Source organism: Mobula birostris, chromosome 18 (genome assembly GCF_030028105.1).
Source record: "Mobula birostris isolate sMobBir1 chromosome 18, sMobBir1.hap1, whole genome shotgun sequence".
NCBI classification, from domain to species: domain Eukaryota; kingdom Metazoa; phylum Chordata; class Chondrichthyes; order Myliobatiformes; family Myliobatidae; genus Mobula; species Mobula birostris.
In genome coordinates, this window is record NC_092387.1 from 19637836 (window position 1) to 19657142 (window position 19307).

Consider the following 19307-nt stretch of genomic DNA (forward strand, 5'->3'; position numbering starts at 1 on the left):
GTCACACATACCAATTAGTGTTGAGGCCAAAATGTTCTAATTTAGTCTCATCCGACCACAAGAACTTCTTCCACATCCTTACAAAATGTTCTAGTGACGCTTTGCAAGGCATTTAAGGGCAAGGATATGCTTTAAAAAAAAACACCCAGGGTTTCTTCCCTGTTATTCTTTCATAAATACCCTTTTTGCGCAAGGCCTTAGAGATTGTGGAGCCATGAACTTCACCTCCAGTTGCAGACACTACCTTTTGCAGCTCACTCAGGGTTAACTGTTGGCATCGCAGCAGCCTCTCTTACAGGTGCCATTCTTCCCCAGCAGCTAAGTTTATAGGGGCGGCCTGACCTGAGCTGTGTGGCTGTAGGTTCATATTTCTTCTACTTTTTCCATGATGGACTGCACTGAGCTCTGAGGTATGTTCAGTGCCTTTGAGATGGTCTTTTACCATTCCCCAGATCTGTGCTTCTCTATTTCCCTTACTTGTCTTGAATGCTCCTTTGTCTTCATTTTAGTTTAGGCTTGTTGAAAATCTACCATACTGTTGGATCTTACAAGGAGAGAGAGTGATCCTTCAATTTTTACATCAACAAATTAAGTGACTTGGTAAGGTATAATACAAGGCAATATACAGTATTGTACATGAGAAAAGTTAGCTGAGTAATTACAAAGGGGATGAATACCTTTTCAGCCTCACAGTTTTGTTTTTTTTTAGTAAGTTGTTGATAGGTTTTGAAATTTTTCTTTTGATTTGACATAATGCACAACGTTTTGTAGATAAGCTCAAAAATCCTACTTCAACATATTTTAAATTTATAAAATGAGGCAGTAAAATATGAAAATAGTAGTGGGGGCTGAATACTTTTTCAAGGTACTATAACTTACATTTTGAATACAATGGCATTCTCTGAGTACCAAATTGCCATCTGAGCAGATAGTGGACTTCAATTTATAAACTGAAGTACAGCTCTGTACAAATCAGTCTTAAATTTCACAGTGTTCCAAGTTTCAGTTAACAAAGTATGGGAATTATCCAGCATTTTTCAGTTTCCGGTAAAAAAGCAAGGATTGAAATTGTTTTACAGTGACTGGTGAGAACCCTTGTTTTGGTTCATCTAAAAAAAACCCGCTCTGACTATACACATCTCTTGATTAAATAGTAGATAGGATGGGAACGGCTTTGAAGTTTAAACATAGGAGCAAGTGATCACTTGGCAATCAGTAAAGAAAATCACTTCATTCCACCACAAAGCAAATTTATACCTTATGAATACATTACTTGCTTGCTTTGCATCAGCTTTCTTTTTTAAAAACAATATACTTGACATAACATTTACTTGCATCACCTTTCCTTTCAAACAACTTTGAGGTTGAGTATTTTTACTTGCTCACTGAGCAGCAAATACACTGATAGTTATGGACTTTGGTCATGAAAGGGAGGTAAATCAACATGCACAGCTGAAAACTGCTCTAATAATATTAATATTTCTATAATTTTGAACAGGAAGTCTTAAAATGGGAAATAGCTTGGAATGAATACTGGCCTCATCATGAAATGAAGGCCATTAACATAAGCATAATTGAATTAATTAGCATTACTTCTCTGCTGCAAATGCTGCTCTTTCTTCCCCGAGAGTTGGCCAACATACTCTTCGCAATGTCTAACTATCGTTGTTATCAACATTCAATTAGATTGGATTGGTTTTATTTGTCACACATACATCGAAACATGGACTAAATCAAATCAGCAACGATTATATTGGGGGCAGCCCGCAAGTGTCACCATCATTAGCATACCCACAATTCACTAACCCTAACCAGACATCTTTGGAACGAGGGAGAAAAGTGGAGCACCTGGAGAAACCCCACATAGTCACAGAGCTTACAGACAGTGGCAGGAATCAAACCCTGATCAGAGATCACTGGCACAGTAAGACAACTGCATTAACCTTCTACAAGCGGCACTGTACTGTTACACTACCGTGCTCCTCCCCTCCCACCCTGAAGTATGGTTTGAACCCCTGAACTAGTGTTACAAGTAAAACTTGACATTTTAATTGATTTACTTTAACCATGAAAATAGAATACAAGATAAACTTACAAATGTTTTCTTTGTTACAGATGTTTTACAACACCCTGAACTCAGTCACTTTTCTGCATGCCAGCTGCCGTGATACAACTGTCAACCAATCACTCCGTCCCATGGGCAGTCTAGAAACAATGAATTGTATTATGTTATTATGTAGCAAAAATAATTCAACCATAAATGTTGAATACCTATTCTTGACTACTTTAAATAATACCCAAGGCAAATTCAAAGGACTGGCAATTTGTGTAGCAAGTTTACATGGATAATTTCTACCTGGTTTCGTGCCTTTGGTGTAAATGGTCTCCAGTCAGCATTTATACACAAAGATAACCGATGGATATGCAATTCTTCCACACTGTTTCAGACCAATTAAAGGACGAGAGGACTGGCAGTTAGCATTTCATATAACACCACTACATACTTGAAGAACATATTTTTAATATGTTTTTATCACTGCAATCTTTTTATAGTCATTATGCCTCAGTAGACAATAATTGTACAGGCAAACTCAAGCTACCCTTATAACTTTTAAGCTCAAACTAAAGGAAATTACATGAAATCAAAGGAGGAAGCCATCAGCCCACTTGCAAATTTGCTTTTGCTGTTTCGTGGTCAAAATATAGAGTTACCGATGACAGTTGACAGAAATATTGACATAGCAATTTATGGCCATAGACACTAACAAAAGTAAAGGCACTATAATGCTGGTTTGAAAACAAGAGGTGCATATTCTATACTAAATTTAACACTGCCTTTTGGCACTGAATTTAGGGAAGGAGCAACCAATCCTTGAACTTTTAGTGCTCGTGCTGGGAAAAAGCTGAACCATCTAATCTAGCATCAGAAATCAAGTCAATGCAAAAGAAAGAATCTTTATTTTATTGGAACAAGATACACAGTAATCCATTTTATCATTGTTTTAGACAATATCTACAGTTGGAATATTATGCAGTTTTGGTCTCATGACCTAAAAGAGGATACATTTGCAATATACAGTGTGCAACAAAGGTAACTATAATTCCTACAATAATGCAGTTCTTTGGTGAAACTACACCTGAAGCATTTGATCTCCTGACTCAAGAAAAGAATACAAGTGGATACAATGAAATGGATAGGCATGATAGGCATATGAAATTGGGGCAATTAGGCTATATGAACAAGTGATTAAGAAGAATCAATAAAATATACAAAATTCTACCAGGGCTCGGAAGCTGGATTCAGAATGGATGGTTCCCTTATTTGGGATAAGAACCAGAGATCATATCTCAGGATAGAGGGCAAGACAGTTAGGACTGAGACGCAGAGAAACTCCTTTACCCAGTGTGGAGGATCTCTGGAATTCTTTATTACAAAAGGCTGCGAAAACCCAGTTGCTGAATATATTTAAGGAGAAAGCTAAGAATTCTAGACATAGAAGGTGGTAAGGAGTATGAGAAAGACCAGGAATATGCCATTGAGACTATTCATTAGTGGGAAGGCTACGATCTTACTGAATGAAGGAACATGCCAGAAGAGCTGAATGACTTGTACCTCCTACATTTTTCTACAATTATATTGCTTTGTGATGGCAATTTTGTTGATCAGAGTATTGGCAGCTAGAGATGCATACTAGGAAAGGAGAGAATTTGCTAGGCTATGGGGAGTAAGGCTGGTTAGCAAGACTAATTGGATCATTCTTGTAGGGAATCTGTATAGACTAGGAGATGAATGGCTCTCACCATTCAGTTAGTTTTGAGTACAAGCAGCCAATATTCCAACAATGGTGACCACCAAGGAACTTTTTCATTTTTATATCTCATCCACCAATGTCATTTTTATTGCCTCAAATGAACCACAGCAAGATTACTCGGAAATAGATGTAAATTTAGCCAAAACAATTTCTCCTTTCCTTCTACATGGCCTTTGCTTAACTGAAAATAATATGTGAGAAAAACCTTGAGTGCCTAGGAAGTTTGCACTGAGCCACACAAAAAATATTACATAAGTCGAGACAGATGGATATAATAATCAGGAAGACACAAGATATATTTAAGTATAATTATATAGCAGTAATTATTTATTCTGTCTGAGTTGGTGACTGCGATGCCCGTGGAAATAACCTAAATATACAGAGCTGATTTCTGCATCACCAGATGTGATTTTACAGAGTGTCACTCAGGACAAATATTTCTAATTTCCTTAATTTTTTGAAGTCAAAGTATTATAGGATACCATCAGGTTGTGTGCATCTGATTAATGGACACCCCTACATATAAATAAGCTCCTACAAAGTTATTAAACTCTTAAGTTTGACGTCCAGACATCTATTCAATCCAATGAATGACAGAACTAGTTTCCTCCCCCTCTCTCTCTTGACTTTTGGCAATTGTTCTCTCTTATGTCTTGACCTTTAGACGCCACTTGCTACAATATTGTGGAAATATGATTACCATACAGTGATTTGCGTATTTTCTGACTCAAGGGAAAAAATTGATTGACAGATGTCTGTAAAAGTGGAACCTGTTCAATACAGGGGATGAACTGTACTCATGAACAACTTAAACAACAATAAAAAAAACAGAAGCAGCAACTCCTCATGATCCTCAGTGTAATTCTAATTTACTCATAACTTCCACACCAAATTGGCCAACCAGAAATACTACTGTATAGAAAACATTAAATTCCTTTTCTTTGGATTGATAAAGTTGACTTGTGTGCGGGGAAACAGTGTCCACCGAGTTGCAACACAGAGCGTCATAGGAAGTCATTCCTGCCTGTGGCCATCAAACTTTACAACTCCTCCCTTGGAGGGTCAGACACCCTGAGCCAATAGGCTGGTCCTGGACTTATTTCATGGCATAATTTACATATTACTATTTAACTATTTATGGTTTTATTACTATTTAATTATTTATGGTGCAACTGTAATGAAAACCAATTTCCCCCGGGATCAATAAAGTATGACTATGACTATGAGTTCTGGCTGCTTTTGGGTATCCTGCTGTGACTGTTGCTGAGAACTTTGTACTGATTATTCTGCAGGTCCTTGCCATCATCCAACAGACCCAGTTCCAAGTACAACTTTAATTCCCTTCTTCACAATGGCCTACAACTCTGCGGTAGCCACAACCAATAGGTTTAAATTAACTTGGTTAGCTGCAAATGAAGGTAAACAATGTAGGTCACTCAATGAACTTGAGCCAAATACTGTTCACTTACAAAATTCAATTCTTGTAGACAGGCTAAATTTTTCATTTTAATGTAGAATAGAAATTAAAATTATTAAAAATCTTACACAGAATATTTCTGTTTAAGTAATGGGCTTACATGATCAGGTGAAGTTACAAAAACTTGTTTTTCCTACCAATTTTATTCAATTGATATTTAACTGCCTCCTAACCATAAGAAAATGCAAATTTTAGAAAAACATAAATAAAACCTCATCCAATGCACTTTCTGGCCATTTTATTATAACAAATTGATTTCAAATCCCACAGCCTGACATGAGAGATCCAAAAAGTTCAGTTTGCTACCACTCTTGAAGATGAGGAAGGTGGTCACTGAAGCCCATAACTGAGCAGTGCAGTGCTCTTCACAACAAACTTCCACTGGTCTTGACTGATATTGCCTGAAATCAGCTGCTATCTCTGTACAGAGACCTCATACTGCATTTCCATAGGCAGAAAATTTCCAAAGTATAGCAAAACAAATATACAAAAATGCCTTCAGCATTTACAAACTACTTTTCTCACTAGTCATTGACCAGATTTTCCTCTAGGTAGAACATCAAAACCTTAAAAGCTTGAGGGAACAATTTGTTTGCCAGCCACCTGGAGAAAACAAAAGTGCCGTTCCAAAGTCTAGAAATAATCATTTCTATGAACAATCTCTGATCTGAACAGATGACAAAAAGAACAAAAGCTTAATAACCTTTCAGGCTAATAAAAGGGCACATACCAAAGTGCTAAACTGTTGAGGTTGCCATCTTTTTGATGAGCTGTTAATCCAAGTATTTATATACTTTTGGCAGATGAAAATATATCATAGCACTATTTTGTAGAAAGTTATCCTGTGCAATATTGTCCTTCAACCAACTGTACCAAAGGTTATTATCATGAGAGTCTGTGGTATGTAAAATAGCTACATTTAGAACATAGAACATAGAATATAGAACAGTACAGCACAGTACAGATCCTTTGGCCCACATTGTTGTGCTGACCCTCAAACGCTGCCTCCCATATAGCTCCCCACCTTAAATTCCTCCATATACCTGTCTAGTAGTCTCTTAAATTTCACGAGTGTATCTGTCTCCACCACTGACTCAGGCAGTGTATTCCACGCACCAACCACTCTCTGAGTAAAAAACCCTCCTCTAATATCCCCCTTGAACTTCCCACACCTTACCTTAAAACCATGTCTTCTTGTATTCAGCAGTGGTGCCCTGGGGAAGAGGCGCTGGCTATCCACTCTATCTACTCCCCTTAATATCTTGTATACCTCTATCATGTCTCCTCTCATCCTCCTTCTCTCCAAAGAGTAAACCCCTAGTTCCCTTAATCTCTGATCATAATGTATACTCTCTAAACCAGGCAGCATCCTGGTAAATCTCCTCTGTACCCTTTCCAATGCTTCCACATCCTTCCGAAAGTGAGGTGACCAGAACTGGACACAGTACTCCAAGTGTGGCCTATCCAGAGTTTTATAACGCTGCATCATTACCTTGCAACTCTTAAACTCTATTCCTCGACTTATGAAAGCTAACACCCCATAAGCTTTCTTAACTACCCTATCTACCTGTGAGGCAACTTTCAGGGATCTGTGGACATGTACCCCCAGATCCCTCCGCTCCTCCACACTACCAAGTACCCTGCCGTTTACTTTGTACTCTGCTTTGGAGTTTGTCCTTCCAAAGTGTACCACCTCACACTTCTCCGGGTTGAACTCCATCTGCCACTTCTCAGCCCACTTCTGCAACCTATCAATGTTTCTCTGCACTCTTCGCCAATCCTCTACACTATCTACAAGACCACCAACCTTTGTGTTGTCTGCAAACTTGCCAACCCACCCTTCTACCCACACATCCAGGTCGTTAATAAAAATCACAAAAAGTAGAGGTCCCAGAACAGATCCTTGTGGGACACCACTAGTCACAATCCTCCAATCCGAATGTACTCCCTCCACCACCACCCTCTGCCTTCTGCAGGCAAGCCAATTCTGAATCCACCTGGCCAAACTTCCCTGGATCCCATGCCTTCTGACTTTTTGAATAAGCCTACCGTGTGGAACCTTGTCAAATGCCTTACTAAAATCCATATAGATCACATCCACTGCACTACCCTCATCTATATGGTCATCTCCTCAAAGAACTCTATCAGGCTTGTTAGACTCGATCTGCCCTTCACAAAGCCATGCTGACTCTCCCTGATCAGACCATGATTCTCTAAATGCCCATAGATCCTATCTCTAAGAATCTTTTCCAACAGCTTTCCCACCACAGACGTAAGGCTCACTGGTCTATAATTACCTGGACTATCCCTACTACCTTTTTTGAACAAGGGGACAACAGTCGTCTCCCTCCAATCCTCTGGTACCATTCCTGTAGACAATGAGGACATTAAGGCACAGCAATCTCTTTCCTCGCTTCTTGGAGCAACCTGGGGAATATTCCGTCAGGCCCCGGGGATACTTATCCGTCCTAATGTATTTTAAGAACTCCAACACCTCCTCTCCCTTAATATCATCATGCTCCAGAACATCAACCTCACTCGTATTGTCCTCACCGTCATCAAGTTTCCTCTCATTAGTGAATACAGAAGAGAAGTATTCATTGAGGACCTCGCTCACTTCCACAGCCTCCAGGTACATCTTCCCACCTTTATCTCTAATTGGTCCTACCTTCACTCCTGTCATTCTTTTCTTCTTCACATAATTGAAGAATGCCTTGCGGTTTTCCTTTACCTTACTCACCAAGGCCTTCTCATGCCCCCTTCTTACTCTTCTCAGCCTTTCTTTAGCTCCTTTCTAGCTACCCTATATTCCTCAATAGACCCATCTGATCTTTGCTTCCTAAATTTCATGTATGCTGCCTTCTTTCACCTGACTAGATTTTCCACCTCACTTGTCACCCATGGTTCCTTCACCCTACCATTCTTTATCTTCCTCACCAGGACAAATTTATCCTTAACACCTTGCAAGAGATCTCTAAACATTGACCAAATGTCCATAGTACATTTCCCTGCAAAAACATCATCCCAATTCACACCCGCAAGTTCTAGCCTTATAGCCTCATAATTTGCCCTTCCCCAATTAAAAATGTTCCTGTCCTCTCTAATGCTATCCTTTTCCATGATAATGCTGAAGGCCAGGGAGTGATGGTCACTGTCCCCCAGATGCTCACCCACTGAGAGATCTGTGACCTGACCCGGTTTGATACCTAATACTAGATCTAGTATGGCATTCCCCCTAGTCGGCCTGTCAACATACTGTGACAGGAATCCGTCCTGGACACACTTAACAAACTCTGCCTCATCCAAACCCTTGGAACTAATCAGGTGCCAATCAATATTAGGGAAGTTAAAGTCACCCATGATAACAACCCTGTTATTTTTACACCTTTCCAAAATCTGCTTCCCAACCTGCTCCTCGGTATCTCTGCTGCTACAAGGGGGCCTATAGAATACTCCCAATAGAGTAACTGCTCCCTTCCTGTTCCTGACTTCCACCCATACTGACTCAAAAGAGGATCCTGCTACATTACCCACTCTTTCTGTTGCTGTAATAGTATCCCTGACCAATGATTACACAAAAGAAAGATAGGCGAACCATAAAGTAGCACTCCCCTCCGTCGTTACTTCTGAACTTGTTCCCAAACCTAAATGGACTACAAGTAAATCAAATAAAAACAGCAAATAAATAACAGAATAAAGCAAACTAAGCTTTCCCTTCTCACCCTTCAACCCCCACCCCCACCAACCATTCCTCATATGGAATCTTTTAGCATCTGTGCTCAACATACCATTAGCATTTAAAAACTTACAGATATTGTGACTTTTTTCAGATCCACTAAAATCAAAACACATTCATTTGTTACAGAAAATCTAAATTAATCTAATGCATAGATTAGAGATACTGCAATTTTGGAAACGACAAATTTCTCTTAAGAGTCTGGGATACTAAAATATAAATAAAATTCTTGCAGCCTTTCTGCTAAACTTGCAGGGCAGAGAATCATTTCTCTTCTTATTTAGCCCTATATTTATCTCAGGCAGCAATAACCAAAAGATGCAATCAACATAATTTGTTTTTACATAACCTTTGGTTTTACATGCCTTGACATTGGCAGAAGGTTGTCACATCCAGAATTCACACCTTAGCTTTAATATGACTGCTCCATATGTCCTACCAGGATCAGGAGATCCAGCATTATTTTTTGTATTGGAAATAGCATTTGTTTTGGTGTTGGCATGACATATCAAGTGGTTCTAATCCTATTTCAGTCTTAATATCACCACCTCTCTTCTATCAACTACTAAATTAGAACACTTGACATGAAAACAATTTCTACTCCCCTCACTCATTTCAAAAACACATTCCAAGACACACAGCCCTCTGTAAACCAAACTGACGTATTCACTTCAACCAAACTGTTTAGCAATCTTAAAAGCTGATGTTGGAAATATTAAATAAAACAGAAAATAACAGAAACACAACAGTAGGTTAGGCAGTCAAAATAGAAAGTTAGTATTTCAGATTGGAGATTAACTCCTCTCCACTTTCAGCATCTCACAGGGTCCATTCTCTTTGTAGCACCCTGGTCTGGTCTTTTACCCTCACTAACAACTTTCTGTACAATGGAAGATCTGCATCATATATCTGTTCACCTCTTCCCTTCTCACTCACAGAGACTCAGCGTTTCCCAGTGAACCTGTAATTCACTTGCACTTGGTTCAATTCACTGTCCCATGTTCAGTGTTCACAAAGTGGTCCCTTCTACAGAGAGGCCAGACACAAATCAGATGAAAGCTTCATGAGATACCCATGTTCAGTCCAGAGCATCAACCCCAAACTTTCAGTTGCCTACCATGTTAATTCCCATCTCTACCACTCTGACCCATCCATTTGTGGTACCTTGCACTGTTATAGCAGGCACAATGCAAGAACACATACCTTCAATCAGGACATGCTGTAGCCTTTTGGATTTAACACTGAATTTTTCAACTTTGTTCTTGTCTTTTCTTTCTGCATGAGTACTGGCAATTTCTATTGCAGGTTATCTGAGATTTTGGTTTGATTTTTCTCTCTCCACTAGTACAGCTTTGTACGACTCATATCATATATTACCACTTTCTACTAGATCATTAACCCATTTGACTTGGTCTCATTGTTTGATAGTTATTTCCATTGTCCCATCTATCTCTCCTATCAGCTTCTCTAAAAGTTCCTTTTTAAAAATTGCTTTTCCAGTTCTCTCACCAGATAATGTTAATTTTATTCCTCTTTTTACACAGAACACCTGACCTTACCATTCAACAAGATCCCACAAGGTAAGCTGATCCAGAAGGTTAAGGTGCACATGGTCCATGGTGACTTTGAAAACTGTATTTAAAATTAACTTGCCTATAGAGACATGGGGTAGGTAGTGGTGGACAGGAGCTATTCTAACTGGATGTCTGTTACACCAGGTTAAATGATGGGACTTCTGTTGTTTGTGAGTTATATATTTAGACAAAAGTGTACATGGGATGATTAGTGACTTTATAGGTAACAAACACTGGCAAAGTTGTCGATAGTAAGAGTTGTCAAAAGTACAACAGACCAGATATTTGGAAATATGGACATAGAAACAACAGATAAAATTTAATTCTGGACAAGTAGAAAGCGTTGCACATTAGGAGATCAAATACAAGAGAAAAGTACAAAGTCAAGTCCACAGCGCTGTGAAAGTGGCAACACAAACAGGGTGGTATGGGAGACATACAACATATTTGCTTTCATTGGTCAGGGCACTTAGAAGTTGGCAAGTCATGTCGCAGTCATATGAAATACTGGTCCAGGTCACACTCAAAGTACTGTCTGTAGATCTGCGCAACACACAACATGAAGGATATGAAGGATTTGGAAAAGGTGCATAAAAGGTTAATCAGGATGTTGCCTGGATTAGAGAAACACCTAGAAGCAGAGGTTAGACAAATTGATTGCTTCTTTGGAGCGCTGGATGCTGAGGGGCAACCTGACAGAGGTGAATAAAATTGTGAGGGGCAAAGTTAGAGCACATAGCCAGTCTTTTTCTCCAGGGTAGAAACATCAAATGCTAGATGGCATAGGTTTAAGGTGAGAGGGGGAAGCTTAATATATACAGAGTGATGGAGTTGGCAGAATCTATATCTAAAAGATAACCACATCTAAAAGATCATATATAAGGATATGGAATTTGTTTACATGGGCATCATGGTGAGTGTGGACACAGCACGCTAAATGGTCTGTTCCTGTGCTGCCCTTTTCTACGACTCGAGTATTTTTAGCTTTTAAAGCTCAATTCAGTATTTGCCATCTTAAACTGGTTCTCTTACTAAAATTCCCTTGCAGAAGGGACAATTCTAATGGTATGGTTAAACATACTTATAAAAAAGGAAAATTGTTTATATGTATGTAAAAAATTCAAGCAAGCTGTATACAGGTCCAAAAATTCTCATGAAGAAAGCTACTCACATGTATTTACTTTGACAAACTGACACACACATCAGTAATTGTTTCCTTTTACGGTCAATTTGAAGCTCAAATGTGTCAGTTTACACTCATTATTATTCAATTTTGTGCCCAACAGGTCAATCCCAAGGCTTGTTAAACATTAAATGCAACTGGAACCACTTCAGTGAAGAGAAAACTGCCTTTGCTTCATATTCAGTAATATCTTCCAAGTAGTTCTCTACACTCTATGGAAAATCCTACAAAAAGTACTGGATACCCAGTCCATTATGGGTGAAGCCCTCCCTGCTATTGAGCACACCCATAAGAAATGTTGTCAAAGGAAAGCAACATCCATCATCAGGAATTCCCACCACCCAGGACTTGCTCTCTTCTTGCTGCTGCCAATCGGAAGGTAGTAGAGGAGTCTCAGGACTCACACCACCAAGTTCAGGAACAGTTATTACCCCTCAACCAAAGGGGATAACATCACATGATGCATCATGGAAATGTTCCCACAACCTAGGGACTTACTTTCAAGGACTCTTCATCTCATGTTCTTGATATTTATTGCTTATTTATTTATTACTGTTCCTTTCTTTTTGTATTTGCACAGTTTGTTGTGTTTTGCACATTGGTTAAACAAAAGACAAATTATATATCATTGATTCTGTTATAGTTATTATTCTATTATGGACTTACTGAGTATGCCCACAAAAAATTAAAATGAATCTCAGGGTTATATATGGTGACATACTGTACATGTAATTTGAACCATGAGCAAAGGAACAAGACTGAGCAATCCGGCCCTCAAGTTTGTTCTACCATTTAATGAGATCACAGCTCATTTGTGACAAAAATTCATTCGTCCACTTTTCTTCCATTCCTTTAACATTCATAGTCAACAAAACTCTTAGATTTAAAACAAGCAATTGTAACATCAATTATCATTTGCAAAACGGCATTCCAAAGTACTATCACCACTTGTATGTTACTAAACTTCACTCCTGAAAATATTTGGGTTTACACCATCATTTCATGGACTTCTGTCTGTGAGAATAACTTTCTTGCATTCACTGAATTAGTACACCTTCACATTGTAAACTATAAAAAATCTTTTCTCGGTTCTAAAAAGCCTTGAAAGTGAAATGTTTACTGTTTCCTTGTCAAGAGATGCGGCCAGATCTGCTGACTTCTTCCAGCACTTCCCATTTTTGTTTTAGGTGTCCAGCAGCTACAGATTTATTAAAAATTCGCCTTGTATCTTGAGCACATCAGATCATTCCATAGCTTGGGGGAGTTGCTGTTCTCCATTCAGAAGATTATAATGAACTACACATATAGACAGACAACATGCTTTACACCATCATGTTCCCTTATTTGGAAAATTCTGCTCTATCCTTCTAAGGTCCAAATTGGATGACTTCATATTAGGAGTGTATAAGAGTTCTGTTTACCACCACTTTGTCCAAATCACTTAACCTACTAATATTTTTGTTATTTTATACTTGAATCAGCAGTGTTTCTTTATGTTGTCCATATAAAATTAGTATAAAACTTGGATTTCCTTTCCATTATTTGCTTTTAATAAATATGGCATAGTCAAAGACAGATCACAAATCATCAGTTATGTTCTGATAATTAGAGTAACTGCCGATTATCTTGTCTCCCTCTGATTTTACAATTTCCATATCAGAATCAGATCATCACTGACTTTGATATGTAAAATTTGCTATCACATCAAAAAATGTGAATGTGAAACAGGAATAACAAGGCAGTGTTCACAGTCCGTTCAGAAATCTAATGGTGGAGGGGAAGAAGCTTTGCCTAAGTGATTGAGTCTGAGTCTTCAAGGCTTGTGTACGTCCTCCCAATGACAGAGGTATCAAATCACTAAATAGGCCTTCAATTCTATGATAGTACACAACAATATTATTTTATTGATGTGAGTTCTCATTTTCAATTCAGTATTTCCCTGGAATATCCAGGATGATAACACCTTCCTTAATGTTAAAAATTGATTCACATATTCAATATCCACTATTTCTTTAGTTTCATGTACTCTTATCAAATTTCATGAGGCCAATTTTCTTCCTAACCATTATCTTGGTGAATATAAACAACTTGGTTTGTGTTTTGACATACCATGCAATTTTCTTTCCATTCCGTTTTTCTGCAGATCTTTCTAATTTGATACACATTTTCCTTTTGTTCTCTCTATCACCATTACATTTTGCATTAACGTACGTTTTGTGCTATTGGTTTCCCTTTTGTCATCTGCAGATTTTTTTGACCTATAGTCCCCTTACTCAAAAAGGTCCAGACTGGTTCCATATCATTTTTTTGGTGAAGCAACTCCCAGTTAGCCATTTAATGAACTTGCACAGTTTACAGTGAACTGTCTCTGCCTTATCTAATAGAAGACAGCCTTCCTTATTTCTACAATCTCATCACTTGTTTGTATTACTCTCTTTCAAACACAGCAACAAATGTGATCACATTTAATTGCTGCTGGTTCAATGTTTATGCTCAGTTAGATTTCTAATTAAAACAAAACTTAGTAAACCAATATGGCTGATCCATCACCAGACTTAAAAAAAATTATGACCTTCTAGTCTGCTCTTCCTAACCTTCATTAAAGTTAAAACACTCATTGAAACTACTCTGCCAAAACCATATACGTAACTAATCTTTGCATTTATACATTCTAGATCTCTTAGCTGATACTTATAAACAGCGTCCATTATATCCTTATGCCAAATTCTCCACAGCATACTTTAATGTATCATTTTCTTTACTGAAGGGACTTTGTCCTCTAAGATAGATTTCTCAGCCCTAAGCATTTTGCAGCATTGACTCAGCAACAGGCACCATTTCATACTACCCAAACTGAATGCAAGTCCAAAATTCAATGTAATTCTATAACTCCCATTCGTATATTGAATGCTTTTTAGTCAGATACACTAACTTTTTTTTCTGCTCCAATGTATCTCCAATTTACCTCTCTTTTATTTTCAGCATTTGGTTTTGCCTTCAGTTATGGTCAATGTGGCATAGCTCTGACAAATACTTCTTTGGTCTGTTATAGAATAATTTCAACAAGTTTCTTCCAGAATACTTCTATTTATTAAAGCCTCCGACCCTTTCCTGAATCTTTTCCAAGGTGATTTAAGTTTCCTCTTACACTTGCATTGGTAGGCAACATATCATACTGTCAATTTTGAGGATTGTTGCTTATAACTTCCATCATCTGTAAACAACAGGAATTCTGCAGATGCTGGAAATTCAAGCAACACACATTAAAGTTGCTGGTGAACGCAGCAGGCCAGGCAGCATCTGTAGGAAGAGGTGCAGTCGACGTTTCAGGCCGAGATCCTTCGTCAGGACTAACTGAAGGAAGAGTGAGTAAGGGATTTGAAAGTTGGAGGGGGAGGGGGAGATCCAAAATGATAGGAGAAGACAGGAGGGGGAGGGATAGAGCCAAGAGCTGGACAGGTGATAGGCAAAAGGGGATACAAGAGGATCATGGGACAGGAGGTCCGGGAAGAAAGAAGGGGGGGGGGGGAATCCAGAGGATGGGCAAGAGGTATATTCAGAGGGACAGAGGGAGAAAAAGGAGAGTGAGAGAAAGAATGTGTGCATAAAAATAAGTAACAGATGGGGTACGAGGGGGAGGTGGGGCCTTAGCGGAAGTTAGAGAAGTCGATGTTCATGCCATCAGGTTGGAGGCTACCCAGACGGAATATAAGGTGTTGTTGCTCCAACCTGAGTGTGGTTTCATCTTTACAGTAGAGGAGGCCGTGGATAGACATGTCAGAATGGGAATGCGATGTGGAATTAAAATGTGTGGCCACTGGGAGATCCTGCTTTCTCTGGCGGACAGAGCGTAGATGTTCAGCAAAGCGGTCTCCCAGTCTGCGTCGGGTCTCGCCAATATATAAAAGGCCACATCGGGAGCACCGGACGCAGTATATCACCCCAGTCGACTCACAGGTGAAGTGTTGCCTCACCTGGAAGGACTGTTTGGGGCCCTGAATGGTGGTAAGGGAGGAAGTGTAAGGGCATGTGTAGCACTTGTTCCGCTTACACGGATAAGTGCCAGGAGGGAGATCAGTGGGGATGGATGGGGGGGACGAATGGACAAGGGAGTTGCGCAGGGAGTGATCCCTGTGGAATGCGGGGGGGGGGAGGGAAAGACGTGCTTAGTGGTGGGATCCCGTCGGAGGTGGCGGAAGTTACAGAGAATAATATGTTGGACCCGGAGGCTGGTGGGGTGGTAGGTGAGGACAAGGGGAACCCTATTCCTAGTGGGGTGGCGGGAGGATGGAGTGAGAGCAGATGTATGTGAAATGGGGGAGATGCGTTTAAGAGCAGAGTTGATAGTGGAGGAAGGGAAGCCCCTTTCTTTAAAAAAGGAAGACATCTCCCTTGTCCTAGAGTGAAAAGCCTCATCCTGAGAGCAGATGCGGCGGAGACGGAGGAATTGCGAGAAGTTTTTGCAAGAGACAGGGTGAGAAGAGGAATAGTCCAGATAGCTGTGAGAGTCAGTAGACTTATAGTAGACATCAGTGGATAAGCTGTCTCCAGAGACAGAGACAGAGACAGAAAGATCTAGAAAGGGGAGGGAGGTGTCGGAAATGGACCAGGTAAACTTGAGGGCAGGGTGAAAGTTGGAGGCAAAGTTAATAAAGTCAACGAGTTCTGCATGCGTGCAGGAAGCAGCGCCAATGCAGTCGTCGATGTAGCGAAGGAAAAGTGGGGCACAGATACCAGAATAGGCACGGAACATAGATTGTTCCACAAACCCAACAAAAAGGCAGGCATAGCTAGGACCCATACGGGTGCCCATAGCTACACCTTTAGTTTGGAGGAAGTGGGAGGAGCCAAAGGAGAAATTATTAAGAGTAAGGACTAATTCCGCTAGACGGAGCAGAGTGGTGGTAGAGGGGAACTGATTAGGTCTGGAATCCAAAAAGAAGCGTAGAGCTTTGAGACCTTCCTGATGGGGGATGGAAGTATATAAGGACTGGACATCCATGGTGAAAATAAAGCGGTGGGGGCCAGGGAACTTAAAATCATCGAAAAGTTTAAGAGCGTGAGAAGTGTCACGAACATAGGTCGGAAGCGATTGAACAAGGGGTGATAAAACCGTCTCGAGGTATGCAGAAACGAGTTCAGTGGGGCAGCAGCAAGCTGAGACAATAGGTCGGCCAGGACAGGCAGGTTTGTGGATCTTGGGTAGGAGGTAGAAACAGGAAGTGCAAGGTGTGGGAACTATAAGGTTGGTAGCAGTGGATGGGAGATCCCCTGAGCGGATAAAGTCGGTGATGGTGTGGGAGACAATGGCCTGGTGCTCCTTAGTGGGGTCACGATCGAGGGGTAAATAAGAGGAGGTATCCACGAGTTGTCGCTGTGCCTCAGCAAGGTAGAGGTCAGTACGCCAGACTACAACAGCACCCCCCTTATCGGCGGGTTTAATAATGTTAGGATTAGTGCGGAGGGAGTGGAGAGCAGAGCATTCCGAAGGATTGAGGTTGGAATGGGGACAAGGTGCGGTGAAGTCGAGACGGTTGATGTCCCGTTGGCAATTAGCGATAAAGAGATCCAGAGCAGGCAGAAGACCAGAGCGGGGTGTCCATGAAGAAGAGGAGGGTTGAAGACGGGAGAAGGGGTCATCAATGGGGGTGGAAGAGTCCTTGCCGAAGAAGTAGGCTCGGAGACGGAGACGGCGGAAGAAAAGTTCCGCATCATGGCGAACACGAAACTCGCTGAGGTGTGGGCGAAGGGGGACAAACGTGAGGCCCTTACTGAGAACAGAGCGTTTTGCCTCCGACAGTTGAAGGTCGGAGGGGATGGTAAAGACCCGGCACGGATGAGAGCTGGGATCAGAGGGGGGAGGGGGAGATTAGAAAGATCTCCCCTCTCCATTGACACCCCCAGCCTCCCCCCTCCCCCCCTATCATTTTGGATCTCCCCCTCCCCCTCCAACTTTCAAATCCCTTACTCACTCTTCCTTCAGTTAGTCCTGACGAAGGGTCTCGGCCTGAAACGTTGACTGCACCTCTTCCTACAGATGCTGCCTGGCCTGCTGCGTTCACCAGCAACTTTGATGTGTGTTGCTTCCATCATCTGTGTTCCATTTACTCCTCACTCCATTCTCTGACTGCACCATAACTAAAAGGTCTGGGGCAAATTGTTCAGAAATTTTACACCACCCTTTAAGACATAAACATATAGTAGCGTTAAGTCCTTTAAGCCTGTCCCACTAATAAGTACAATTGTGGCTGGTTTGTGCGGATCTCATCTCCCCTTCAATACCAGCTTCCCACATACCGTCACTGTTCAACTATTTATCTCCATCATAAATATATCTACTGATCTGGTACCACCACCCGCAGGGGCAGAGGTTTCTAGAGATTTCTCTCACTCAGGAAAAAATTCTAAGCAGCTCAGTTTTAAATGATTTGGTTCTTATTTTGTAGCCAAGTCTCATTGCTTGTGACTCCCCCACTAGTGAAACCATCTCAACATCTACCTTATCAAGCCCCACCCATTAGGAACTGGTATGTTTGAATAAGGTCACCCCTCATTCTTCTAACTTCATGGAATACTCAAACTACCCAGACTCTCTTGATAGAAAAACTTTCTCATCCCCAATGAATCACCTCTGGATTGCCTCCAGATCTACAATATCCTTTTTCACACAAGGGTATCAAAACTGTGCACAATCTTTTCAGGTGTGACTTCACTAATAGCATATGCAGCTATAACAATACCATCCTATTCTCACAATAATGCAAACATGCCAGTTATCTTCTTAACTACTTGGTGAACTTACATATCAATTTTTTGTGATTCATGTACTTTAGGAAGAAGCTGTTCCTGAAACATCGTGTGCATCTTCAGATTCCTGTACCTCCTCTTTGATGGTAGCAACAAGAAAGCATATCTTGCGTAATGAGGGTCCTTAATGAAGAATGCTGCTTTTTTGAAGCATCGCCTTTAGGAGATGTCCTGGATGCTGGGAAGGCTAGTGCCCATGATGGAGCTGGCTGTGTTTCAACTTTCTGCAGCTTTTTCTGATCTTGTTCAGTGGCCCCTCCACACCAGACCATGATGCAACCAGTTAAAATGTTCTCCACTGTCCATCTGTAGAAATTTGTGAGTGTCTTTGGTGACATACCAATTCTCCTTAAACTCCTAATAAAATATAGCAGCCATCGCGCCGTCTTTGTAACTGCATCAATATATTGGGATCAGGATAGATCCTCAGAAACGTTGACACCCAGGAACTTGAAACTGCTCATTCTTTCTACTTTTGATCCCTCGATGAGGACTGGTGTGTTCCCTCAACTTCCCACTCCTGAAGCCTACAATCAATCCCTTGATCTTACTGATGCTGAGTACAAGTTTGTTGCTGCGACACCACTCAACCAGCTGATCTATCTCACTCCTGTACGCCTCCTTGTCACCATTTGAAATTCTATCAACAATCTTCATGTTGTCAGCATATCTACTAATGGTGTTTGAGCTGTGCCTAGCCATACAATCATGGGTGTAG

General features: G+C 40.6%; 1 protein-coding gene across 5 annotated transcripts in view; it reads right to left on the reverse strand.

The window, feature by feature from the left end:
- The window catches only part of znf592 (zinc finger protein 592), a 201639-nt gene that overhangs the window by 110539 nt on the left and 71793 nt on the right, over window positions 1–19307 (reverse strand). For 2 of the 5 annotated variants that reach the window (XM_072282329.1, XM_072282330.1), the window contains exons 2-3: window positions 17755–17962; window positions 2096–2205 (exon numbers count right to left, since the gene is read on the reverse strand). The exons of 1 other annotated variant lie outside the window; for it this stretch is intronic. The gene's annotated coding sequence lies outside the window, so the exon portion shown is untranslated. The remainder of the gene's footprint in view (window positions 1–2095; window positions 2206–17754; window positions 17963–19307) is intronic. 2 more of the 5 variants (XM_072282328.1, XM_072282331.1) reach the window with 1 other exon arrangement.